Below are 27,764 nucleotides of genomic sequence, written 5' to 3'. Positions count from 1 at the left end.
GCCATGAACTGGAACAGCAGGTTGATGGCGTAGCAGCGAATGCGAAATCTGAATCTGTATCATCATACTCGACCATATTTGATTCTGAGACAGCCTTTCCCCTTTCAGGTTTGCCTTTATTCTTTAGTCTGTGACATTCTTTCTTCCAGTGCCCTTTTTCTTGACAAAAGGCACATTCATCTTTGCTCAATCTGGACTTTGACTTCGATCTCCCTCTCCTTCCTTTATTCTGACTCTTCGAACGGCCTCTAACAACAAGAGCTTCTGCTTCGACACTTGTGTTTTCTTGTTTGTCTTTCTTTCTCAATTCATAACTATACAAGGCATTAGTTACTTCACTGAGAGACACATCAACATTCACATGAAGTAGAGTAGTTTCAAGATACTCAAACTCATCAGGAAGTGATCCCATCAATATCAGAGCTAGATCTTCATCTTCAAAAGTCACGTCCATATTCATCAGATCAGTCACCAGCTGATTAAAGCTAGTAATGTGATCATTCATAGTGGTACCTGATACATAGTTGAAGCGGAACAATCTCTTTTTCATGTAGACCTTGTTCTGACGCTTTTCTTCAAAAATTTCTCCTCTAGTGCCTTCCACAATTTACTTGCAGAAGTTTCTTTAGAAAATGCATACTTCTGCTCTCTAGAAAGACACGATCGAATAGTACCACATGTCAATCTATTGATCCTCTTCCATTCTTTCTCCTCAACATCATATGGTTTCTCTCCTTCAATAGCAATGTCTAGACCATGCTGAAATAGGGCATCTAGAACCTCACTTTACCACATGCCGAAATGACCGGTGCCATCAAAAATCTCCACTGCAAATCTAACATTTGTCACAGCATTTCTTGTGGATGTTTTTGTGTCGTCTGCCATTTCTGCTACAAATTCTATTTAATATCTGTCAATGCAAAATGTTAATTACCCCAAGGAATTTTTTTCTGATGTGGAAGATCAGCCTAAGCCGCAACCACAGAGCATACTAAAATAAACAAAGAGCTCTGATATCAATTATTGTGGAATTCGAGTTAATTTCCACCAATAATAACAAATTCACCTTGAAAACTATTATCTAGGTGACTAGTGTGAAAACGGTTGTACTAAAAATCACACAAAGGTAGATTCCCAAGAAAGAGGAGGGGTTACAATGGTCCCTCTTAAAATCCACTTTCCTTAGACAGAACTACTAAGACAAGTAATTTTAATAAGACAATAATTAACAACAACTATACCCGACAATAGCTATTAAATAGACATAAAGAGAACACCAAAATTTAACGAGGTTAGGCCAAAATTATGCCTACCTCCTCGAACACTACTAAAATAATATTTCACTAATAGAAGAAATATTACAAAGAGAAAGAAAGAATACAAATAGCCTTTAATATAGAAGAAGACTTATATTTGTGGGATGCTTAACTAAGGAGGAGGATGGCTCTATTTATAACAAAAGAATTTTCCCTCCTCCTTATACACAATCAAGGTGAGACTTTGCTAAAAAAACCAACACCTAACACTCCTAAGCTTGTTTCTTTTGACAACATTCAGCTTATACTCAACTCATTTAAGTCTATCTTTTATAGAAATTCAACTTAATTTATTTGGTCATTGCAGATGTGGCCATAATCTGCAGAAAAGTTCAAAGAAACCCTCTTTTTATCTGGTCGAATTATTGGAGAAAATGAGCAAGAAAAGGAAACACTTGGTCATCTTCTTGTTGGTGGCTATTTTCCCATTCATCATAGCTGAACCAGTTAAAGATAAACAAGCATTGCTAGATTTCCTTCAAGGTTTTTCACCATTCACGATCTCTCAACTGGAGCGAGGAAACTTCTGTATGCAACAATTGGATAGGGGTGACATGCAACTGTGATCATTCCAGTGTTATAGCGCTACGTTTGCCTGGGGTCGGACTTCGTGGCCCTATTCCGGCCAACACTCTCGGTCGTATATCGGCTGTCGAGATTATCAGTCTTCGATCCAATGGGATTTCGGGTTCATTCCCTTCTGATTTTGTTCAACTCAAGAACTTGACTACCATTTACCTTCAATTCAACAAGTTCTCTGGCACATTGCCTGATTTCTCGGTTTGGAATAATCTTACAATCGTTGATCTTTCGTACAATGGCTTCATTGGAAGCATTCCTCCTTCGGTTTCAAAGTTGGCTCACCTCACTGTTCTGAAACTCTCTAATAAACTCACTTTCAGGTGATATTCCTGACATTAGTATCCCTAGTTTGCAACAGTTTGATTTAGCCAACAACAATCTTACAGGGATTATTCCCAAGTCCCTTGAAAGATTTCCAAGTTGGGCATTTTCTGGTAATAATCTTTCATCGGAAAACGCCCTTCGTCCTCCTGCTCTTTCAAGCCAGCCACCCAATGCTCATCTGCCTTCAAAGAAAGCCAAAAAACTGCCTGAGCCTTTGCTCTTGGGGGTCATAATTGGTGGCTCCGTGCTTCTGTTCATGCTCACCGCCCTTTTAGTGATCTGTTGTCGCTCAACGAAGCGAAAGGAACAAGAATTTCCCCCACAGTCTCAAAAGAAAGAAGTCTCTTTGAAGAAAAAGGCATCTGAGAATCATTATAAGAACAGCAAGCTTGTCTTCTTTGAGGGTTGTAATCTAGCATTTGACTTGGAGGACTTGTTGAGAGCTTCTGCTGAGGTGCTTGGGAAGGGAACATTTGGAGTAACATACAAAGCAGCACTTAGAGGACGCTACAACAGTTGCAGTGAAGAGACTGAATGAGTTAACTTCCGGAAAACAGGAGTTCGAGCAAAGGATGAAGGCAATCGGGAGCATCAGGCATGAGAATGTGTCCGGGCTTAGGGCATATTATTATTCGAAAGACTAGAAGCTCGTGGTTCATGATTACTACGACCGGGGAAGTGTCTCTGCTCTGGTACATGGTGAGTTGATGTGCTTAATCTCTATCTTCAGCTCAGTTCTTACTTGAATCTCTCTGAATTATCTATTTTTCTTGCTTTAGAATGATGAATCATGATTCAATAAGACAAGACTTAACCTATCTGTTAACTCATTGATATTTCAGGTAAAAAAGATGAAGGTCGGAGACCTCTGGACTGGGAAACTAGACTTCGAATCACCATTGGGGCTGCAAAAGGCATTGCTTATATCCACGCACAAAACAATGGAAAACTTGTCCATGGAAACATAAAAGCTTCCAACATTTTTCTGAACTCTGAAGAATTTGGTTGCGTCTCAGATATTGGTTTGGCAGCAGTGATGAGTCCAATGCCTCCAACTGCAATGCGAGTCGTGGGTTATCGTGCACCAGAAGTAACAGATACTAGGAAAACAACTCAAGCATCTGACGTATACAGTTATGGGGTCTTGTTACTTGAGCTCTTGACTGGAAAATCACCAATACATGCCTCTGGCGGTGAAGAAATCGTTCAACTGGTGAGATGGGTGCACTTTGTTGTTAGAGAAGAGTGGACTGCAGAAGTTTTCGATGTAGAACTTTTGCGGTATCCTAACAACGAGGAGGAAATGGTACAGATGCTACAAATTAGGATGAGTTGTGTCGTGAGAATGCCAGAGCAGAGACCGAAAATGTCGGACGTAGCGAAAATGATAGAGTACATTTGGGAAGCAAGCATGGGGAACCAACCATCCTTTAAAACTAAACCAGAAACCTCAACTTCGAACCAACCATTCTCTGAAACTAAACCAGAATCCTCACCCGAAATCATTCCATCTTCATCTGTTCCTTCATCAGTTTTATAAAATTTTAGAACTCAACGAAAAAAGGTATTGGATAAATTAAGTTGTTTATGTACCCTATAGTTCTATGATAAAATATGACAACAATATTAGTTTAGCTTTAGCTACCCTGATATAGGTATGATGATTGCTATTGTATCATTCAAACAGCAGGGCATTAATGGTTGAATATTATAAGTCCCTTTTCATTTTCATACAAACATTGGCAGCACAAGATCCAACTTTTTATCAATTGCAAACAAAATTTCAGGCCAAAACAATTCAGGACATAAAGCTCGGGTAGCATACTCCACTGAAGACACACAACAAACATGGTCTATACAAGGTTGTGACATGGTATATACACGAACCAATCAACCTTGGTGACAAAAGAATTATTCTTATTCTTTCAAGTAAGCGGCCTTGATGACAAAAAAATTATTGTTATTCTTTAAAATCTCGGGTTCCAACACCGTAAATGCCAGAAGTATAAATGTTAAATGGTTCAAAGTTACCTTTGATTAGATACTACCTTTACTAACCAGATTAATTAAAAAAAAATACATGTTCTATTTTGACAATTTCTACCATATGTAGAGATATCACATCCCATAATCCAAGGGGAGCCAAAAGTTAGAAAGAATTTTATACAACACCCTTTTCTTAAATATGAATTACAAACAATAACATACATTAATCTGTAATAGAAAAAGGTCCACGTGTCTTTTTGGAAGTGGTCTCAAAGATAAGCAGAACCTCAAACATAAACCAATGAATCTTATATTTATGCATTTTTTGGAGTGTATTTCACCATAAGATCTCACTCGAGGAAAATACACATTAGCAACTCGGTTACGTCTTCACAATTTTTGTCCTAACACCCCCTGAAAATTTGCAGAAATAATCCTAGTTTCAGTACCAAATGAAACACATGTAAGAACATTTGTAATGTGCATAGTATCACGTACCTTCAGCTCCCTCAAACTGAACTTTAACATCATCAGATGAAGCATTATATTCAAACCTAACAAAAAAAAAAGAACCACATACGCAAAGATTAAGTATATTAACAGCATCATAAATGTTTAACAGATCAAAGGAAAATTAAACAAATTAAAGAGTAAAATGATAGAATTGGAAGAAAACATGGTCTTAGCAACTAAATTAACATATATATTCTCCAATGAGAAACCTGATGCTGCAGATAATTAGGTTAAAGTCCTAGAAATGCCATCTACAAAAGCATATATATAGGCAAATGTCTAAAGCTTTCTGTAAAAGCTCCGACAATAAATTTACATTGCAGGCTTTTCCCAATGAAACTTAGCATCTAATGCAGATATGCAGTACTTTCTCTATTTCCTCTTGCCAGTAATATGACCCTTTGACAGTCAGTGTGGTAGTCAACATAATTCATCAACCCAAAAGCTTTGTAAGAACAAATGGACACATCAAGGGAACGAACCAACTCCAAGTTGCAACCCTAATCAACCACTTAGACAAGAACATGAATGTCTGCATAATGGCTAATAATCAGCCACATAAGCTAAGATTGTTGGTAAAATGTAATTAAAGAAAGCCAACATACTAGCTGAAAGCAAAACTTAAAAACTTTGGTCAAAGCAAAGAAACAAATCAAACTACTGGCAGTTGAAAAAACATATAATTACCTATCCGAAAAAAACACCTCGAGTTCATATTCGGAAGCACTTTTGGTAGCATCAACCAAGACAGTTACAATTAAGGTTTTGCGGGTACTAGCCATAAGTAAATCATACTCTGTTGGGATGATAATTGCGAAGAAATTATCGCTTAATTCACTCAAACACATCTTATCAACGGCTGCTAAAGCTATACGCCGTTTAAGGGAGCAGCTGTCAATGTCAATTGCAAAATCAGTGATCATAAGAATCCGCCGTTTCATCTTCCCTGATGAAGTGAACTTCAAAACTTCATCAACAAATAAAACTTGCTTGTCACCTGCAGATGTAATTACCCAAAAAAAACGAAAAAGAACTCAAATCTAGTTATCACTTGTCATTCCAAAAAAGTAAAAAAAAAACAATTCTTTTTTTTTATTATTGTGATTCTCAGTTCATACAAACTATAGACAATACAAGGATGTAAGACCTTCCGTATCATATTCAAATGTTGCTACAAAATCGAAAATAATAATTGACCTTGTTTATGCACGATCTTCATTAAGAAGGAGCAGGAGGGGACATCCAAGTAATCCCCTCTGAATTCTCTGCGAAGGGAAGCTTTTCTTCTGACCTTGATTTCCCATGAACGGCTCCTGATCTTCAGTCACATTGCTATCCGACGGTCTCAATCGCATCCCGTTTTCTTCTTGTTGTTCTTTATCGATGTCTTACTTTAGGGGCAGCGATTCCTCTCCTCGGACTCGCCGCTGTGCCTTGTTTCGATTCATTGTCGATCTAAGCGAGTCGGAGTCGTCGGCCGGTGATTTTGCTTTTGGGAATTTAAAGGAGAGGAAAAATAAATAGGAGACGTGGCGATGTAAGGATAGCTATGTTCAGGTGTGCTCGTTACGGAATAAGTATCGTGCACCCATGGGCCCCACCTGTGTTCTGGATTCGTTTGGCGGTTTCTTTTTCTAATATACATCTTACACGAAACCAGCATTGTATGTGGAGGTGGGTATACGGGTTACTGACCGTTTAGTCTGTGAGTTTTGACGGTGTGGGTTTAAATAAAGTGATTTAAAAAATTCATAATTATAAAAGGTTTTGAATTTTAAGGTTCATGGCTTGTTCGTTTAATTCGCAGGTTAAACGGATTTACTCGCGGCCCGTTAAATAAAAATAATTTTAAATGCTTTAAATACAATAAAAAATAATGTTCTAATTTGTTACACCTTTAAAAATGATCTAGTAACTTGAAAAGGAATGTAGCACCATCAAAATAATAAATAATATTGAAAATTTATTTTAAATAGTTGGAAATGATTATGAAATAATTTTTTTAATTTTTTAATTATTAATATATATAAGGATATAATTATTTAAACTCAAATTAAAAAAAAATAATATTCACTTATATCACCAAATTGAAAAACAAATAAAACAATAACCACATTATACTTTATAAATACGATTATTCAAGGCTATATATGACATAAAGTGTCTGCAAGCAGAAATTCAAACAGAAAAATTCAACAAAGTCAAACATTATATAAATCTAACAATTTTTCTTTTGTGAAAGCCATTAAAAGTTGAAAAATATATTTTTAATTTTTTCTTTTACTTTTCTTTCTTATTTTTAATCTAAATATTACGTGTCATGCGATATATTATTAGAATATCACATGACTTTTTATAATTAAAGAACGAAATGGATAACGTACTTCATGAAAAAAATAAAAGTCAAAACTAAATAAAAAATCTTTAAATATCAAAGTGATAATGATGTAAATTTTATAAGATTAAAATACTATATAAATCTTTTAACATTTATTTTTTTGAAATGAAGAATAATTTGATACATTGTTAATGAAAAAAAATATCAAGCAACGGTAGAATTATAATAAATGCCCTAATAAATTTAAGAACTACAATGATTATAAGTAACATGATATTTATAGGTAATTTATTTTCTTTTTCTATAAAATTTTTTAAGTTTATTTTCTCTAAAATTTTATAAATTTTAAATTAAACAGGCTATTGCAAGCTTCGCGGGCTACCCGCGGTTATACCCATTAAACCCGCGAATTTAACAGTCCGGGCTAAAAAACCCACAATTTAAACGAGCTTCAATTTTTTATGTCCAAAACCCGCACGGACCGCAAGTTAAACGGGTAACCCGCGGGCCTTAACCCATATACCCACCTCTAATTGAACGCTAAACCGGGAAAAAATAGCCGCATGTGGCAAAATAATGCCCTCTTTTTAGGGATGAAAGCTACAGTGAAACAATGCATTTCTTGGATGCCTTGACCTCTTTAAGGGAAAATTTTTTCAACCCATGTAACCACCCTTTGTTTGAAAATTCCGACGTCTTTAAAAGTCACGTTTTCCAATTTTAATTCAATTATATTTCGGGACAATTAATTGACACCACTTTCAGTGCCTATGAATTTTAATTTTCTGATAGGGTAAATTACATCACAAATAGTTCAATTGCTAGTTAGATTATAAATGAATAACTTGATTTTAAAAAATTATAAATGAGTCATTCAACTAATCGATTGTCATCAACAGATCAAGCATTTGTAAAAAAAAACCTTTTAATTGCTTAAAAAATATAATTATCTGTCAATTGAATTAAAAAAAAATGAAAGCAACATTTTCTTGTCTGCGCTATAAATCACGATGCTCGACTTTATAAAAAAGAAAGTGCATGGCAAGAAAACCACTGAATGACACTTTCTTCAACATAATTAGAGTGACTCGTTTGTGATTTTAAAAAATTAAATTATCTATTTATAATTTTACTAATAATTGAATGACTCGTTTGTAATCTTATTGATTCATTTATAATTTTTCAAAATCAAGTTATTCATTTATAATTTTTTAAAATCAAGTTATTCATTTATAATCTAACTAGCAATTGAACTATTTGTGATGTAATTTACTCTATCGGAAAATTAAAATTCATAGGCACTGAAAGTGGTGTCAATTAATTATCCCCAAATATAATTGAATTAAAATTGGAAACGTGACTTTTAAAGACGCCGGGATTTTCAAACAAAGGGTGGTTGCATGGGTTGGGAAAATTTTCCCTCGAAGACGCCGAGACATCCGAGCAATGCATTGTTTCACTGTGTAGCTTTCATCCCATTTGGGGAAATAATAAGAAGAGGGCAATATTTTGGGAAAAAAATATTTTCCACATACATTATTCCAGCTATTTTGCCTGCTAAACCATCAGATACGTAGAATTATGATTGTCACAATCTATGATCCAAATTAGCTCAACCATAACATAATAATACAATCTCTCTTCGGTTAAAAATAAACATAAATTATTTTCATCATCGATGTTTTAATTTTATCAAACATGTCATTTAATTATTCAAATATTTCAATCAAATCATTTGTCGTTAACAATTAACATAACAGGTGATGTGGCAGTTAAAAATATTTTTGTTTAATTATAAAATTGGTTTATATTATTTATATATTCTTACAATTTAATCCTTATTTTAAAATAATAACAAGTGTCATCATTCGATTCGATAACTAAATTTATTTTAATTTATTTTTAATTTAATAAATGTACTTTCCTCCAATCGTAGAGTGAGTGTGGTTGAAAGAAATTAAACCAATGCATAAGGGGCAAATAGGATTCAAATCAAGGACCCCTTGGGTGAAGGGGAAACACCAAAGAGTCAAAACATCCATTTGGTTATCTTCGTGCAACAAATATTATATATCTCGTATCTTATTAATTTTTTCTTTAGACAACAAATAATATAGTTAATAAATAAAAAGTAATAATATTTTTTCACATTAAAAAATATAAAATATAAAACATATTAAAAATAATAAAATATTTTAAGTAAATATATTTTAAAATATATATTTTTAAAAATTAAGATAAAAATAAAAATATATTTTTACATTGAAATAAAAATAAAATATATTTTATAGGTTGAGAAAAAAATAAAATATATTTAATAAGTTAAGATGAAAATAAAAAATGCTTTTAAAATTTAAGAATTAAGATATATAAAATATTATATTCATATTTTTTGTTATTATAAAATATTATATTCTTATTATATTAATCAATATATATAATATTAAATTATATAATTAAAGAAAATTATAATATGTTTTATATATTTTTTTATTTTTTATTAATGTAAAATATTCTTAATTTTTATTTATTAATTATATTATTTTTTATTCAAAGAAAAAATTACTAAAATACAATATATATATAATATATATATATATTATTTATTGTAATGAATATAGTTAAATAAATGTCTTGGCCCAATAGTTTAGAGATTTTCCCCAAAAATCACCAGTGATCGGTATATATATCGATCTAAAATCGGTCAGATTATATTTCCCGATCTAACACCCGTAGCAGTAAAGCGCACCCCCTGAATCGCGCTATACGCTGATTTTATACGCTGATTTGGCGCCACGTAGGTATAGCACGCCCCCTACCCCGCGATATACAGTGATCTGGCGTCACGTGGGTATAGCGTTTATAAATACGCATCTCTCCTCACATCTCATTGCATCTCTCATCTCTTATAAATTAATACAACAATTTCGTCAACGAGTAATAATTCTGGTAATCTTCTTATATTTAATTTAGAAATTCGTGCGATTTTTCGTTATAAGATAATTTTTTTATAATTTTTTAATTATACTTATTGTTTATTTTCATTATTTGAAAAAATATTATACTAATTATTTTTAATTAATTTTTATGTTTGTAAAATTGAAAAGCGGGAGCATACGTCGAATAGTTTTGCGGTGCAGGTAATAATATAAATTATATTTTAAATTATTTACGTTGATGTGTAAAAAAAATTTATGTTATATTTTCGTTCATATATAATTTATTTAATCAGGTTTGTTTAAGTTTTTTTTTGCAGATATAATATTGCCGCACTTTTAAACTCAAAGAATGGCGCGACTTTCAGCTATTGTTTATTATGATGGTGAAATTTGAGAAGATGAAACCGGCGTTATTTTCGTATCAAATGAGCGTGTTAAAATATCATTCAAGAGAAACATAACTCTTGAGGAGCTGATAACGAAGATTTCGAGGAAGATTCATGTTGGAAGTAACAGAAGAATGTCGTCGTTGCAGTACAGATTTCCAACATCATTGTTGCCATTAACTTATACAGTGTTCGAACTTTCAAACAATGATGGTGTTCAAATGATGGTTGAAGCTCAAAGTAATTATTCAGACGCCGTTATTGAGATGTATGCACATTTTGTTCAAGTGCGTGCTGTTCGGGGTCAATTTTTAAGCTCACACTATGGGCTGGCTGAACAAGTTGATCAAGTTGACAGCCCGACTACAGTAATGTGTAATGATTTTAATGCCATAATGGGGAGATATTCATCCGCAACTCCTTATGATATGTACCGAGGTAGGTCCACGAACAATCCGTATGGCAACATCGCGTCCAGTTCAAGGGGAAGGCATTCATCTGCAAATTTCTTTGACCATATGGAGATGCCATCGACGCAACCATCTGTGCAGTTTCCATTTGACACGATGGCTTCAAGCTCCAGGGGGAGGCATTCGACTGCAAGCTTTTTCGATCTTAATGTCGATATGCCTTCCAGTTCAAGGGGAAGGCGTGCAAGTAGTAGGTTCTTCGACCTAAATGTGGAGAGCATGGAGGAACCATCATCTCCACCAGAAGAACCGCTTCGTGAGCCTGGTGCGGATGGTGCTGAGATTGGACTATTCATTCACCCAGAATCACCGCAATTCAACTCCGATGATGATGAAGTTCCAAGAAATGTGGCACAAACTGACCCTCATGCACACATGTATGAAGCTGATTATGGTGCAATGTACGGGCCATAATTTGCGGATATGCCTCATCTCGGTGACTATGGATATTACTCATCAATAAATAATGGTGAGTTATCTTTAGGCATGGAGTTTTCAAGCAAAGAAGAAGCGATGATGGTTATCAAAAATTACAAAATCCGTAATTCTGTTCAGTCCAGAGTCAACCGATCGACGACCAAAAAATATGTATGCTACTGTGCCCGACTAAAAAACGAATGCAATTGGATGGTTCGCGTATAGAAAACGAAGAGGAAAAACAACATATGGGAACTAACAGTATACAACGGTCCTCACACATGTTGTGCTGGAGGGGTCAACCAAGATCATCCCAACTTGGACTCTGAAGTGATATGACAAGCCATCATGCCCATGGTAAAAGCAAGCTCTCATATAGCTGTTGCAGTGTTGATTTCAGCTATACAATCGCAATATGGGTACACCGTCTCCTATAAAAAAGCTTGGTTGGCAAAACAAAATGACATTGTCAAACTTCATGGAGAATGGGATGCATCTTACAACGAACTTCCAGGTTGGTTTAGGCTGGTGCGGACATTGAATCCTGGGACAATTGTGGACTTCGAAACCTCCTATACATACCATAATGATCGAGTTCTTCGCGATCGATGCCAATTCTACTGGGTTTTTTGGAGTTACCCACAGTGCATTAATGCTGCCAAATACTGTAAGCCTGTTGTCGTAACCGGTTTTCGTCCGGGCACAAATTTTAAATACTTGGCGGGAAAAGTGATGTGAATAAATGGTTTTGAAAATAATTTGGGAGTCGCCATCGGCCTTTTGGGTCAGGTAGGTCGAATATCTAAAAATTATCTTTTAACAGAGTTTTTAAGAAAACATCTGTTAAAAGATGAGCTGATATGCGTTTATAACCAAAAATTCTTTCTTTTTTATAATAAAAAGGGGTTCGTGGTCGGTTACGTTTAGGGAAGGATTAGCACCCCTACAACGCCCAAAATTGGTACTTTTTAATTATAAATTGTCTCTATTATTAGAAGAAAAAATTTCGAATATATTTAATTCATAATCCTTTTATTTTGAATTTATAATTTTAAGAAAATATATTATATATATAAATATTTATTTATTTAGAAATATCAGAAAAGGGCTTCTAGGTACCTTAAGACAGCTCTTTTCTTCTATATTAATAAAAATGTAATAAAACTAAATTATAATTTTTATAATAATTAGTTTTAAAATACCAGAATAGGACATCCAGTTGTATTAAGACTGTCCTTTTCTTTAATATGGAAAATAAATAAACATTATTAAATAAATATATATATATTTATAATATAGTAAAACAATAATTAAAGTAATGATTTAAAATATATTAAAATAATAAAAATTAAGTTAAAATAACTAAACAATGACTAAAAATAAAATAATAATAATAAAATTATTTAAAATAATGAACATAACTTGAATCATCATAAAATAAAATTACTAATAGTGTAATTAATCCTTAATTAATTAATCAGTGATTAAAATAAAATTTATCAAAGTTTAAAGGCTCTATCTCGAATAAATAAAAACTTTAAGTGCTAAAAATGTAATTTAGCCTTATTTAATTAATCGGATTAAAATAAATGTTAATAAAATTATAAGGTACTAAATCTGTTATTTACCCTAAATATATATATAAACTGATAACCTTAATTAATTAATCAGTGATTAAAATAAAATTTATCAAAGTTTAAAGGCTCTATCTCGAATAAATAAAACTTTAAGTGCTAAAAATGTAATTTAGCCTTATTTAATTAATCGGATTAAATAAATGTTAATAAAATTATAAGGTACTAAATCTGTTTATTTACCCTAAATATATATAAACTGATAATGACTAAAATGTAATAAAATAAAATTGAATGACATAATTAAAAGAATCAAAACTTGCTTTCAGTGACTAATTTGTAATGTTACAAACTCGGAGTGACTACGGAAAGGGTTTACCCATGATGGAAATTACACTCACACCCCTCCCCCAAAACGACGTCGTTCGGGGAGGGGTTTAAATACCTTGAATGGCCGGCCATACATGCCATCTTCCTCACTCTCTTCTTTCTCTCTTCTCTCAACAAACGAGAGAATTAAAAATTCTCTCTAACTCTCTCAACGGAGAGAATCCCGGTGACCACGGGCCACCGTTCTCTGGTGGCGATCACAGCCGCCGGCCACCGTTAACGGTGGCCGGAAATTTACAAAAACCCCCCAGAATATAGATCTGAACACCCTAATGTCAGTTCTAGTATCCTTTTTCCCTAAATCTCTTTAGATCGATGTAGATCGAATTTTTTTACCTTCGAAAAATGAGACTCCGGTGACCCTCGGTATTTCTGGCAATGAGCGAGGCTTCAAGGGTAAGTTCCTTTTCTTCTCTTCGTTTCTGTTTTGGTCTGGTTGTTGGTTGCTGTTCGTATCTCTCTTTTTTTTGTTCTCTCTTCGTCTGTTTTTCTGTTGTTCTCCGTTGCTCTCTGTGGCTGTTTTTTCTTTCTTGCAGGTGGGGTGGCTTTTATAGCCACCACCGAGGCTCTCGTTGGACCGGTTCCAGAGATGAAAGGCCCGGTGAGTCACCATAGCTATGGTGGTGACTCACCATAGGGCTCAACGTGGGTAGCTTCGTGACGTTCTGGAGTGTCGGCAGCAGGTGTTGGACCACTTGGACTCATCGGAGGCGGCTGGGAGCATCTAGAAACGGCTGGCTGCTAGGGTTAAAAACCCTAGGGTTTTCCATCTGGAACCCTTTTGGGCCGTTGGATCTTGCCAGATCCAACGGCTGATGATGTTGACGGTAGCTGGGGGCTAGGGTTTGAAAACCCTAGCTAAAACCCTAAATCAGTTTAGGGTTTCCATTTGGGTATGGGTCGGTTCTGGTTGGGCCTGGTATTTGGGCTTGTAAATGGGCTTCCAGTTTTGTAATTATTTATTAAATAATAATAATATATAATATAATAATAATAAATAATAATAATAATAATAATAATATAATATAATAATAATACTAATACTAATAATAATACTAATAATAATAATTTTAATAATAATATTTTAAAAAAAAAATTGATGTCTACAGCTGCCCCTCTTTGCTCATCCTTGTGTTAACAAGAATAGAGCAAAGACGAAAAGACAATAATTTTTTCATTTGGCTTTGTTTGAGCAGGATGGAAACGTTGAAAACATCATGCACTGAAGGACTTACAGATTACCCGAAGGCTTTGAAAACATCAAAAGCTCCCGAAGGCTTTTTGGAAACATCATGCACTGAAGGACTTACAGATGACCCGAAGGCTTTGAAACATCAAAAAGCTCCCGAAGGCTTTTTGGAAACATCATGCACTGGAGGACTTACAGGTGACCCGAAGGTTTTGAAAACATCAAAAAGCTCCCGAAGGCTTTTTGGAAAAATCATGCACTGAAGGACTTACAGATGACCCGAAGGCTTTGAAACATCAAAAAGCTCCCGAAGGCTTTTTGGAAACATCATGCACTGAAGGACTTACAGATGACCCGAAGGTTTTTGAAAACATCAAAAAGCTCCCGAAGGCTTTTTGGAAACATCATGCACTGAAGGGCTTACAGATGACCCGAAGGCTTTGAAAACATCAAAAAGCTCCCGAAGGCTTTTTGGAAACATCATGCACTGAAGGACTTACAGATGACCCGAAGGCTTTGAAAACATCAAAAAGCTCCCGAAGGCTTTTTGGAAACATCATGCACTGAAGGACTTACAGATGACCCGAAGGCTTTGAAAACATCAAAAAGCTCCCGAAGGCTTTTTGGAAACATCATGCACTGAAGGGCTTACAGATGACCCGAAGGCTTTGAAAACATCAAAAAGCTCCCGAAGGCTTTTTGGAAACATCATGCACTGAAGGGCTTACAGACGTGGGAAATAGTTTACTAAGTAAGAAACTATGGAAATCGTTTTCTTACTATTCAACAATTTCATTTTCAGAAAATATTGAATGAGAAACTATGGAAATCGTTTTCTCATTATTTTTTGAAATAATATGTTGATTGGGTAACATGCCCCAATCTCAAGATAATTTTCATTCTTGTGGATTGCATCCATCACTTCTTCAGATGTTTGCATGATTCCTGTATTTGCGGTTTTGAATACCTTTTTCTTGTAAGGTATTTCTTACCATGAATCTTCTTGTTATTCCGAAGATCTGTAAAATTTCATGTTTGAATGCACTCAAATGTATCAATGTAATGCATTGTCTATTGTGTAAATGATATTCTTATGAATGCATGAATGTTGATGCATTCTTCATTTGACTTCAAAGTGGTGAACTCGATCTTCCTTCAGTTCATCATTTATTGCCAGGATTACCTCTAGATTTCAGTGTAGAAACTTATACTATCAAGCTTGCATTCATGCAGAATCATCTGATCAATTTGTATCTTTGTTGTCTTCTTTGCTTCATGAAAGTCTCAGAAGAAATCAGATCTCGAATAAGGCAACTTGGACTAATATGTCGAGATACTTAACAACAACCTGTTCAACCTTAGTTGACCCCATAGTTTCTTGTTTAAATTTCAACTTTCCTTGGAAGAAATCTCATTATATCTCACTTCTAATCTTGGGGTTGAAAAAGACAAACTTCATCTTAGATCAATAAATGAAAACCATATGATCGTAACATTGGTTCAGCATCATAATAGCAGGTTCGTAAAACATTTGATAGTGCATTCATCCTTTCCTGTGGCTTCTGTTCAGATGTTCGTAAAACATTTGACAACACATTCATCCTTTACTGTGGCTTCTGCCAAGATTTCTCAATCATGTAAGCTCTTTGCCTAATGTTCAAAGCTTTTGAATAACGTCACAAGACCACTTGAGAACAAAACTCAGTGGGGATTCAAGTGTAATGTTGGTACGACCAAAAAGTTGGTCAAATTCAAGATATGCTGGTGTCGAATTGAATAGGAGACATAACTGATCTTGATATCATCTCGGGCAAAGACAAATGTAATACTGATCACATTTCTTCTATAATGACCTTTGTAGGAAGTAGAAACACATCAACTGTAGGATCAATGTACAGAAAGCTATCCGTGGAATTTTTGCAGCTGGGGATGAAATACAAATGATAAAACCAAAATAGATGAAAACTCAGTTCATCTTGGCTAGCAATGATGATCCCAAATAACAACGGGAATAACAGTGAGAATCGAGTCTCCCTTTTTCAATGTCATCAAGGAAGCAAAAACTGATGTGAAAAAACAGTTTTATAATCTCAATAGTATGGTTAAAACTATTTTCTAGGAATCTCAAAGAAATATTTTTAATTATCACCGACACACAGAAGGCCAAATTCAATGCTGAGATCTTAAGGAACTGAACCCTGGATCGAGTGGTCTGCCTGGGGATAATCTTTATTCATGTAACCGTAATGTAGCTTAACAAAGATACTATCATGTGACATATAGTTAGAAGATTAGGTATTTGAAAACATACTTGTTGAGTAAACATTTGTTCAACAACATGATCATAATGTAACTTCCTGATGAACGAAGCAATTATGTATAGTCAGCTCGACTGTCACTGTTTTACCATTTTCTTCATATCTTTCTGTCTCATTGGAATCATTTTCTTAAATCAATGATCTTGACACAGGATGATATGGGCCTTCAACATGCCCCAACATTGGCTAATACAAGTGTTCAAAATGCATCAACAGTTCTGATTCTGAATGGGTTTTCAGCATGCCCCTATATTTGCTTCTTGTTAATCTGAGTCTTCAAAATACCCCACATGGATCTGTCTGAAGTGAGCTTTAAAATGCCCCAATATTTGCTGATACAGATGTTAAAAGTGTGCTCAACTTACTTCTTGTTGAGATGAGCCTCCAAGAATGCCAAATATTCATATTACTGTGAGCCTTCAAAATGCCCCAATATTCTATTTCTGGTGAAATGGGCCCTCAAGATGTTCCTCTAGATTTATCTGATTCATCTCAATCTCTGTTTGACTAGAATGTCATGATCCCCACGAGGTCCAATTTGACAATGAATTGTTGTAGGTACTTGTAGCTTATTCGTGCCCCAAATCTATTTATCTTGAATACTCTCATTCAGGTGTCAATAAACAGCAGTGTTGTCAAGTAACTGGAGGAATTCTCTTCATATTGTCACAAACTTAAGAAGTACTCAATCATTCATTCCAGGTTGACACATTGGCTTATCATCTTTTAATGAAGGTCATCTCTGAAATATATTTTTCTGTGGGAGAGAAACCAATTTATGCAAACAGTAATCTGATACAATAACAAGACTACATATACAGTGGTATAATCTCATCAAAATCCGCCCATGCAACATGTTGATTCTGATAAAAACTCATGATTATGAAGCGATCTTTCAGGATGATTTATATATATGATAGTTCTTCTGATATCGAGGAAATCATGAATTTTGATTTTGATGAGGAGAGTAAACTGTTATACTTGACAAAAATGGGATTCTCAGAGGCTGAAGCTTCAATAACCATGGAGAGATGTGGTTCAGATTCATCAATTGCAGAATTGACAGATTTTATATGTGCTGATCAAATGGCTAAGGTTACTGACGCACTTCTTATGGTAGAAGATAGGAAGCCATTATGCAATGATCCCAATTACAAACAAAGGCGAAACTTGGGCTATGATTTGTGGAAAAGGAAGAAGCAGAGGAAGCTTGAAAAGAAGCTTCTTAATGAAGATGATCATGCAGTTTATCTTTCAATTCCAATAATCGGTTCTGGGCTTCCTACTGAATCATATCAGATAACTCAAAGAACACTTCCAGAAGATGCTATTGGGTCTCCTTATTTCTACTATGAGCAAAATTCATCTTTCAAATCCAATGATTGACTTTGTCAAACCAGATCAGATAACTCAAAGAACACTTCCAGAAGATGCTATTGGCAAATTCATCTTCTAAATTCAATGATTGGTTCTGCCAAACCAGATCAGATAACTCAAAGAACACTTCCAGAAGATGATATTGGCAAATTTATCTTCTGAATTCAATGATTGGTTCTGTTCAACCAGATCAGATAACTCAAAGAACACTTCCAGAAGATGCTATTGGCAAATTCATCTTCTAGTTAATGTTTGGACTAGGATATCACAATGCTTATTCGATGTAGAGCCAGAATTTGTAGATTCGAAACATTTCCATGCTACTACATTGAAAAGGGCTATATTCATAATTCTGCCAATTAAGAACAGATTTTCTCTTATTCTGCTTCCTCCATGTGCTGATGCTTTTCCATTGACAAAGAAATGATGGTCTTCCTTCGAGTGTCCAGAAGTATGTTCTTGATGAGTGCTTGAAAATGGAATCTGGTATGGGTTGAAAAGAATAAAATTGTTCCACTTGAATCCGATGAGGTGGAAATGCTTTTAGATTTCCCTAAAAACCACACACAATGATTTGTATAGAGACATGTTCCATGGTGGTATCAATGTCCTGTCTCTTTTCTCTGGGATCAATGATGCAGAAGTTGCCTTTTACTGTCTTGGCATACTTTTGAAAACAAATGTGCAAGAACTGAATGATGATCGGTTGGAGCAATTGATGAGTAGATTTGTCGAATTCGACCTTGTTGTCGGTGACATCCAGTGTAACAACCTTACTGGAAGAAATAAACATCATCAGGATAAAATAGAAGATTTTTGCTGGTGCATTTTCTTGCAATGACTACCACAATGAATGTCTCTTCTGTTGCTCCAAAATACACACTGTCTTATCCCACTCTTCCCTAACCATGGAAAGGTTTAATTGATGGTAAAACTGGTTATCTCAACTTTTGGAATCCTGTACGGCATACAAATGTAGAATTTGTTCCAATATCTTATTCTGTGCCATAAGTCCTCCAATTCAAATTCAGCAATCTTCTGAAGGACATAATGGATATAATCTTGTCAAGGAAATTGATCAGCATGGAAAAAGGCAGCAATGCTGTATCAAGACTTGAGCCAGTATCACGGTATAACCAGAGTGCAGGTAGTGACTTGTTCATGGCTTTATGATGTAATCTTCTAGAGAACATGATTTGATGGTTGGGGAAAATAATCTGTCTGGTGATGCTTATCGCCCTCAGCATGAGATAAACGATAATCTTTTTTTTTTTTTGATGAATTTCTAATGTCATAGGAGAGTGTCACAAGTTCAATTCTCCAGACTTTCTGGCTTCTTGGACCACTTGCCTTCAAAAATGTGAAGCGCTTCATTCTTCTGGCTTCGTTCATTCTTTTTCTACAACAGAGGTAGAATAAGCAACAATTGCTTTAAGGACCTTTCTCATTTGAGACTGTACTGTTTGAAAATGTTTTTTCTCCTTTCTTTAGTGAAGAATGAAAGAATTTTGCAAAGTATTACCCCTTTCAGGTTCACAATATAATCGAATCATAAACAATGAGTTTAATGAATATCAAATAAATCAACTACACTTTTAAATCATTCAAAAATCATAGTCCTATGGCAAGTGTCAAAATTATTGACTGATTTGAGGTGTAGGTTGATTTTGGTAAAGTAGGTTCTTTCAAGTTGGTTCAGTATGTCGTTTTGGCTTACACTAACTTGAAGAAATGGTTGTTATGCTCATCTTGTAGAGATACTTCTTGATTCCAGAATCTCAGGAACGTCTTTGGGATGTGTGGTGCTTCATTTAGAGCTTAAGATCGTCTCTTATGTCGTTGTTGCACCATTCAATATTCGAGCCGCCTTTTCAGGTTTTCAACTCGAATCCTCCTTTGGTTTCAAAGATGTTTTTTTTTATTATTATTATTTTTTTAAAAATTATATCTTGAACCCTCCTTTTATCATTTTTCATATCATGCATTAAAGATTTTAAAAACCAATTTTTGCAAATAAAAATCAATCTTGGAAAGCGGAATGAATTCTAAAGATCATTTTACTTAGAAATCCATGTATGATTAGAATGGACTTTTCAGGTACGTAACGTAGGCCATGGCTTATGGTTACGAAGAAAGGGATAAAAAGGCCCAAATAAGTGTTTAAGGGTAATCAAACCAAGGATCAATTCATTCTGATGCCATCAATCTTGTTTTGTTTGACTTGGATCTGCCTTGCTGGGGAATTTTCCATCAACTGGATCCCTCTAGACTGCCAAATTTTGGATTCATTTCCATTTTCTCATATCTCCAGCATTTCTTGCTCTTCTTGTTTGTACTTGATCAACCTTGTAACTTGAGGCTCAATAAGTCACCCATCTTGATTCAATTTCCCCTTTTTTACTGCCAAATTTTGGATTCATTTCCATTTTCTCATATCTCCAGCATTTCTTGCTCTTCTTGTTTGTACTTGATCAACCTTGTAACTTGAGGCTCAATAAGTCACCCTCTTGATTTCAATTTCCCCTTTTTTTTTTTTTTTTTTTTTCTTTTTTTGCTGGATGAGTATACTTCAATTGCTTTGAGCACCTCCTTTTTCTTTTGCCTTTGGGGTTTTCCATTATTCTTGATGGGATTGATCTTCAAGCACTCTATTTGACATACTTGTAGTTCAAAAACTTTCATGACTTCATGGAAACTGTCGTAATAAACTGATTGACCATCTTTTTTGCGAGCCAATATCCTTTACCTTGCCCCCCAATGTAGAGGGTGATCCTTGGTTAAGGTTGAATTAGAAGAAAAATTATTCAGGCTCAAATGGGGACAACAAAGGATATATATATATATATATATATATATTAAAGGATAAATGAAACAATGCCGTTCATCATCTCATACACAGAAACCTTTGTAAAAAGAGGTATCCACAGGGGGATGAATATTCAAGATTAACTTTATTTACATGAAAAATGTAATTAAGCATGATATATTATTTCAATCAATCACTTTCCCCTCTTCTTTGAGTATGCCCTAATCACTCGAAATTATCATCAATGAGTTGGTCCATGATGCCTCATCTCGTCTCTTCTTGCAGTAAGATTCACGGATAATTGAAAGTTTGGTTCTTTTGAGGTCTTTTGGTTTATGATGGTTTTGTGTTTGGAAGGACCAATGTGTGACTTTTGAAGTCGTATATGTAGTGGAATGTAGTATCATCAATCAACTATACCCGAAAAGGTAAACATCTGGAGTAGGTGTCTCAAAAATAGGTGGAGACATTTCTTCGGAATCTTTGTAGTGTCAAGATTTAGTTTGAGTAATTGGCATTGGATGGGATATTGAAGATATAATTTTACCACTTGCCAATAGATCTATAACTCTTGAAAAATTAAAAGAATATTTAATCTACTTGATACTCAATAATTTCAAGATTAAAATTTGATTCCTTGCTCATAACCTTAATAAGCAACACACATTTATTTATTGCACAAAAGGTGGAGGAAGGAAAAAAACAAGTTCAAACAGGATGCTGAAAGTAGAAAAGTACTACAGTGGTAGATAACACTTCCACTTGTTCATGCATCATCACTCCTTTAATGTCGGTTGTGTAATAAGATCAGAGTCATTGTCTTCATTTGCCTCCCATTTCTTGATCATTTTTTGTGTCAAGATTCTTTTGTCAACAAGCATCTATTTCTTTTAACAGTTGCCTACAATTGCCCGTGGAATGCCCAATACTCAAGTGAAAATCACAACACTACTTTGATCATAGCTATGAGCAGAAGGGTTTGGTGACATTTTCATTGGTCTTGGTGTGATGTACTGACCTTTAACCAAATGAGGGTACAAGTCTGAAATGGACGTTTGGAATACTTCCAAAGTTTTTCTTGATCGCATGACTTTCTTTGGTCAATCCGAATAGTTACTTGCTCTTTTTCTTTTGTAATTTTTTGATCCATCGGGCTCTTGGATGTGACTTTTGAGTTTTCTTCACTGATTACATTCTCAATTAAATCTCCTTGTCACAAGATTCTCGAATTCGTTGTCGGATTTGCTGCATTAACTCGAAGAAAGGCGCTGGAAGGGAATCACGAAACATACGTGATATTTCTTCTTCTAACATGGGAGGTTGAACTTGTGCTGCCACTCTTCTCCATCTTAGGCATATTCTTGAAATCTTTCATTGGTTTTCTTCTTTACTCTTCGAGATCCATACGTGTTGGAGCTAAGCCTTTAACATACCGATATTGTCCCAAAATGCATCAGCTAAATCTACCCATTTCTTGATCTGTTCTTGGGTCAACTGATTGTACCAGACTACTGCTAGGTTAACAAGGCTATCGTGGAAAGAGTGAATTAACAGGTCATCAGAATTTAAATATCCTCCCATTTTTCTGCAAAACATTCTCAGGTGGATTAGAGGACAACTTGTGCCATCATATTTCTCAAATCAGGCATTTTGAATTCATGGGGAATAAAAATCTGGAACCAAGCTAAGCTCTCTTGCTTCTAATTCTTTGTGGGAAGTATCACACATTTCATATTTTTGATTGCTTCATCCATCTTCTTGAATCTTTCCTCATATTGCGAATAATGAACAAGGCTATTCTTTGGGTTCAATTGGGATGCCCCAGAGGGTTTTACCATTTTCGACTCTTCAATCTGACAGCATGGTTGCTCTTTATAAATTATCTCTTCTTATCAGATGTCACATACTGAATAATTTGATTTGATCCATCTGGTATGAATCTGATGTTTCTTTCCTATATCCGGAGGTAACCTGTCAATTGTTCTGGCCACTGGTCTTGTAGTCCTTATAAGATTGCTCCATTATTTTCATGATGACAGTAAAGTAATATGAATGAATGACCTTGGTTTTACTGTTACAAAACCTTTCATTAATTACTTACATATTTTTATTTAATGTATATAACAGTAATAAAAAAATGTAATGTAAATGCGAAAATGCATAAATTCCAAAAATAAAAATGCAAACTGTGCAATTCAAAGGCAAACATAAAAGTATGAATGCAAAATGGAAATGCAAAGATGTAAAAGTAAAAATAAGAATGTAAATGCATGTATGAAAGGTGTTACTCAAGAGTGATCATCTTAGAACAGATTTCATTGAACACAAAAGCTTCAGTACATCAAACAAAACTTTTACATGTAGGGGACAACTTTTAGTCCTAACTTCAACAAAACTTTACATATAGGGAATAACTTTCCCATTTTCTTCTCTATTTTACTTAAAAACCAAACTAACTTCCACTCATACTCAGGTGTGAATTATCCATGCTTTAATTCTCACGTGAAGCCAGCTAAGTCCACCAGCTTATGAGCCACATTGTTTGCTTGAGCAGCAGCTTCATTCATGATATTGTCTTTTTTCCTTTATCCTTCGTGTCGATTCTCGGAGTTGTAAACAATGTTGTTCATTTTTTCTTGTGAGAGAATCTTTGTGTTCAAAAAGTTCTCGTACAAGATCTCCATAATCATCTAAACATTTATTCAAATGTCTTTTTCTTGTCTATAGTGGCTTTTAATTCAGTATCGATCTCAAGCTGATGAATCTGATATGATGCTTCCATGTTGGTCATAGCACTATTTAACCTTTGATTTTTGACTTGACATCTTTTTAATTCACTAACAGACGTATTGCATCTTTCTTCTGCAACTCGTGAATTATGATAAAACTTCTTGGCTCGTCCTTCATGTATGTTACAGTTCTTCTTCAGTTTGGTGACCCCTGTTATCCACTCTTCTGGGGTGTTCCCTATACCAGCATTTTGAAAGGCTTGACTGACCTTCTGGAAATCTTCATGTATGGTTTCCACTTTGGTGTTCAATTTATCGTTTTCAATCTTCAAATGATGTATTTGAGCTTCAAATCTTAGCAAATCTTCTTCTCTCTGGGCGCCCCTACTGATATTCTTACCTTTGAAGACTTTTGGTATTAATCTATCAAGACCCTTGGTTACCAAACTAGGTCGATCATTTATCATAAATTGTAAGATTCCATGATCCAAAAGACTTTGGACTCAGCGTTTGAATGCAAGACAATTCTCGATGGTATGTCCTTGAGCTCCGGTATGATATTCACAATGAACGTTGATGTCATACCAATTCGGATACGGAGGTTGGAACGGTTTTATATAATATGGATCCACTTCTCGTGCTTCAAGTAGCTTCTCATACAACTCTTTATATGATATGGGGATAGTATCAAGATGAGAACCACCTTTTGTCTTGGATTGAACCTGAGTTTTAGTCATTGGGAGCAGACCAAACTTTGATGATTTCTGATCACATGATTTCTTCTCATCTCTGAGAGCTTTTACAGTGGTCACCATTTCTTTGGTATTTCCAGACGATTTGTGAATACGAATGATGACTGTCTGTAATTTCTCAAATTGGTTAGGAATCGAAATCCCTTGCGTATCTGAAACTGCAGAGTTAGGTTCATTGAGCTCTCTCTCTTTCTGTGCTGGAATCTCTTTTCCTTTGGCCAACATAGATATTCTATCCATCATCTTGGACATCTGCTCTCTTATTTCTCGTATCTCCTCTTGCTCCTTAATGGTCATACGATCTTTGGGTGCATAGCTTGCTTCTATCCTCGGAGTTTCCTCATAATGTCTTTCTTTGGCTGCATCATATTTTGTTTGATCATAAAACTTTTTGTCCATTTACGATTTCTTTCCAATATGATGAACAGTCTTTCAAGTAAACACCTTTTGGTTATGCTATGATCATGCAATGCAAACAAAAGAAATGAGAAAAAATAAAATAGTTAGTACTAACTAATGAAAAAAATCTATCTATCAAGGTATAAATCTTAACCTCATGCTTTCTAGTTCCATGCTTTGTTTGGAAAATTTAACCTAACCGCGTGATTTTTAGTTCGTAGGCATTTATTCAGAAAAAATAATAAATTAAAAAATTAAAAGCTAAAGCTATTTCTCCTTAGTGTACCTAATGACAAAATTTCGGTATGGTTTCAGATCGGGAGAGTTTCTAGGGTTTATTATATGCAGGTTTCAGTTCTAGGAGTAAAGGTACTCGAATTGTCCTTGTTGATGCCCCCTTGGGCTGTCAAACCCTCAATCCTAGTCCATTACAGATTTAAAACGGATCGAGTTCAATTCGAGGGGACACATTTCTCTATATCTGACACGGAGAATAAATTCTTACGAAGACATAGAGCATATGAACCCCGAAAGTTACTTGCTAGGTCTGACACGGAGAATAAATTCTCACGAAGACGTCGCTTTCACTCCCACTTAAAAGGGACAAACTCAATTATAGAGCTTTATGTTATGCAATGCAAGTGTTGTGTGTGAGGAGAAATATTCAAACCTCTAACAGATAAATAAAATAATTAATACCTGAATAAAAAAAACAATATTAATATAAAAATAATAAAAATTTGAAAGAAAAGAATTAAAAATTAAATAAATGAATTTTTAATTTCTAATTAATAGAGACAATTTATAATTGATTTTAAAGTTTGACAGGTCCCCAGCGGAGTCGCCAAGCTGTCGTAACCGGTTTTCGTCCGGGCACAAATTTTAAATACTTGGCGGGAAAAGTGATGTGAATAAATGGTTTTGAAAATAATTTGGGAGTCGCCATCGGCCTTTTGGGTCAGGTAGGTCGAATATCTAAAAATTATCTTTTAACAGAGTTTTTAAGAAAACATCTGTTAAAAGATGAGCTGATATGCGTTTATAACCAAAAATTCTTTCTTTTTTATAATAAAAAGGGGTTCGTGGTCGGTTACGTTTAGGGAAGGATTAGCACCCCTACAACGCCCAAAATTGGTACTTTTTAATTATAAATTGTCTCTATTATTAGAAGAAAAAATTTCGAATATATTTAATTCATAATCCTTTTATTTTGAATTTATAATTTTAAGAAAATATATTAATATATATAAATAAGATATTTATTTATTTAGAAATATCAGAAAAGGGCTTCTAGGTACCTTAAGACAGCTCTTTTCTTCTATATTAATAAAAATGTAATAAAACTAAATTATAATTTTTATAATAATTAGTTTTAAAATACCAGAATAGGACATCCAGTTGTATTAAGACTGCCCTTTTCTTTAATATGGAAAATAAATAAACATTATTAAATAAATAATATATATATTTATAATATAGTAAAACAATAATTAAAGTATGATTTAAATATATTAAAATAATAAAAATTAAGTTAAAATATAACTAAACAATGACTAAAAATAAATAAAATAATAATAAATGTAAAATTATTTAAAATAATGAACATAACTTGAATCATCATAAAATAAAATTACTAATAGTGAATTAATCCTTAATTAATTAATCAGTGATTAAAATAAAATTATCAAAGTTTAAAGGCTCTATCTCGAATAAAAAAACTTTAAGTGCTAAAATGTAATTTAGCCTTATTTAATTAATCGGATTAAAAAATAATAAAATTATAAGGTACTAAATCTGTTATTTACCCATATATATATAAACTGATAATGACTAAAATGTATAAATAAAATTGAATGACATAATTAAAAGAATCAAAACTTGCTTTCAGTGACTAATTTGTAATGTTACAAACTCGGAGTGACTGCGGAAAGGGTTTACCCATGATGGAAATTACACTCACACCCCTCCCCCAAAACGACGTCGTTCGGGGAGGGGTTTAAATACCCCGAATGGCCGGCCATACATGCCATCTTCCTCACTCTCTTCTTTCTCTCTTCTCTCAACAAACGAGAGAATTAAAATTCTCTCTAACTCTCTCAACGGAGAGAATCCCGGTGACCACGGGCCACCGTTCTCTGGTGGCGATCACCGCCGCCGGCCACCGTTAACGGTGGCTGGAAATTTACAAAAACCCCCCAGAATATAGATCTGAACACCCTAATGTCAGTTCTAGTATCCTTTTTCCCTAAATCTCTTTAGATCGATGTAGATCGAATTTTTTTACCTTCGAAAAATGAGACTCCGGTGACCCTCGGTATTTCTGGTAATGAGCGAGGCTTCAAGGGTAAGTTCCTTTTCTTCTCTTCGTTTCTGTTTTGGTCTGGTTGTTGGTTGCTGTTCGTATCTCTCTTTTTTTTGTTCTCTCTTCGTCTGTTTTTCTGTTGTTCTCCGTTGCTCTCTGTGGCTGTTTTTTCTTTCTTGCAGGTGGGGTGGCTTTTATAGCCACCACCGAGGCTCTCGTTGGACCGGTTCCAGAGATGAAAGGCCCGGTGAGTCACCATAGCTATGGGGGGGCTTTTATAGCCACCACCGAGGCTCTCGTTGGACCGGTTCCAGAGATGAAGGCCCGGTGAGTCACCATAGCTATGGTGGTGACTCACCATAGGGCTCAACGTGGGTAGCTTCGTGACGTTCTGGAGTGTCGCGCAGGTGTTGGACCACCTGGACTCATCGGAGGCGGCTGGAAGCATCTAGAAACGGCTGGCTGCTAGGGTTAAAAACCCTAGGGTTTTCCATCTGGAACCCTTTTGGGCCGTTGGATCTTGCCAGATCCAACGGCTGATGATGTTGACGGTAGCTGGGGGCTAGGGTTTGAAAACCCTAGCTGAAACCCTAAATCAATTTAGGGTTTCCATTTGGGTATTGGTCGGTTCTGGTTGGGCCTGGTATTGGGCTTGTA

At 34.8% G+C, this 27,764-nt stretch overlaps 2 pseudogenes; one reads left to right on the top strand and one right to left on the bottom strand.

Annotated features, from left to right (window-relative positions):
- The first annotated feature begins 1,690 nt into the window (after positions 1-1,690).
- Positions 1,691-3,762, top strand: LOC120158787 (annotated as a pseudogene).
- A 539-nt stretch (positions 3,763-4,301) lies between these two features.
- Positions 4,302-6,331, bottom strand: LOC120158595 (annotated as a pseudogene).
- Between the last annotated feature and the right edge of the window lie 21,433 nt (positions 6,332-27,764).

This window comes from Hibiscus syriacus, unplaced genomic scaffold, assembly GCF_006381635.1.
Source record: "Hibiscus syriacus cultivar Baekdansim isolate YM2019G1 unplaced genomic scaffold, ASM638163v2 tig00111330_pilon, whole genome shotgun sequence".
Classification (NCBI taxonomy): Eukaryota; Viridiplantae; Streptophyta; class Magnoliopsida; order Malvales; family Malvaceae; genus Hibiscus; species Hibiscus syriacus.
The sequence above is the reverse complement of the archived record's forward strand: the minus strand, read 5'-3'. Positions and strand labels throughout refer to the sequence as shown.